This window comes from Rattus rattus, chromosome 6 (assembly GCF_011064425.1).
Source record: "Rattus rattus isolate New Zealand chromosome 6, Rrattus_CSIRO_v1, whole genome shotgun sequence".
Lineage (NCBI taxonomy): Eukaryota > Metazoa > Chordata > Mammalia > Rodentia > Muridae > Rattus > Rattus rattus.
This window is the reverse complement of record NC_046159.1, coordinates 75,627,460-75,628,920: the sequence shown is the minus strand read 5'-3', so window position 1 is coordinate 75,628,920 and position 1,461 is coordinate 75,627,460. Positions and strand designations below refer to the sequence as shown.

Sequence of the window (1,461 nt, the reverse complement as noted above, 5' to 3'; positions counted from 1 at the left end):
TCCATGGGATACATGATGTGGCGGACAAAATATCTCAGCAGAGAATAGATGTTCAAAAGGTAGAATAACATCAATGAAGTGATCACAACCCTCTTTGATACCACAAGGGTAGAATCACTATTGGGATGCTCTGAGGAGAGTCAGTCTTGTTTTGAATTGATTCAATGTTCAATTGATTCACATTGTTCAATGGAGAGGTATTAAACAGCCACAAGAGAGTCCAGACAGCAAATAATCAGCACATGTATGTGACCCTTATTTATCTCTAAGAGGACACTTGATAGATGCTACTGACTGTGTCAAGATAAATGTCCATTAGATAATTTTTGCACATCTGCAGATAGTAGGAATAGGATTATGACCAGTTTCTGAAGACACAATTTTCTTTTGACCATCATTTGTTTTATTTTGCAACCCAAGTGGGGAAAATATGGAATTCTTTATGAATTTGTATATCATCCTTACTAAAGGACCATGCTAATCTTCTCTGTGTTGTTCCAATTTTAGTACAAATGTTGCCAAAGCAAACACAAAACACAGTTTCAATTCATGACTAAAAACGTGTTTTAAGTTATAGATAACCAGTAGGTGAATGGCATATTTGGCAAAGCGAGCATGTACTTTGAATGTGATATTTTCAAGGAAAGAATAGCTGTATATACTTAAGTGTTATGGATTGTTTTTAGAGAAAATGAAGATGACAAACTTACTTTTCACTAAAGCGATGTATTCGTTTCAGTACAAAGTTGTTTTAAATACTTATTTTATCTATGTTATCTATATTAAAATATATATGGAAAGGAAATCTCTAATTTGCTCTTTATTTTCATGAAGAAATTTATACCTTGACATAGGTATGGAATTTGTTACGCAAACAAGAAAAGAAAAATTTGAATGGATGGAAAAGTATTTATAAGGTACCCAAATCCAGTGGGGGAGGGAGCTAGACTCTCAGAAGTATAGACAATCCTGAGAGCTCAGGGGAGACCACTACTTCTGCTCACATTCCTGGCCCAAGAGGAACAAACCTGCATAGAGCCCTCTGGACACAGGAACCTAGAAGCAGTCAGGGAGAGGACCCTTCTGCCTGAACCCAGAGCTGAAAGCCAGTGGCCATAATGAAAGCAGTGCTAAGAGGAAAACTCGTAGATCTGAGTGCCTCCAAAAACCTATTTTGGTTTCTACTTGGTTGATTTCAGCACTGGGTTTGATTATTTCCTGCTGTCTCTTCCTCTTGGGTGTATTTGCTTCTTTTTGTTCTAGAGCTTTTAGGTGTGCTCTCAAGCTGTATGCTCTCCCTGTTTCTTTTTTTTTTTTTTTTATTCTTTTTTTTTATTAACTTGAGTATTTCTTATATACATTTCGAGTGTTATTCCCTTTCCCGGTTTCCAGGCAAACATCCCCTCCCCTCCCCTTCCATATGGGTGTTCCTCCCACCCTCCCCCATTGCCGCCTCCCCCA

At 37.8% G+C, this 1,461-nt stretch overlaps 1 non-coding gene across 1 annotated transcript; it reads right to left on the bottom strand.

Annotated features, from left to right (window-relative positions):
- Window positions 1-424: 424 nt before the first annotated feature.
- LOC116904818 lies at window positions 425-531 on the bottom strand. Its single transcript, XR_004388469.1, has one exon. It is a non-coding gene; the product is annotated as a U6 spliceosomal RNA (small nuclear RNA).
- Between the last annotated feature and the right edge of the window lie 930 nt (window positions 532-1,461).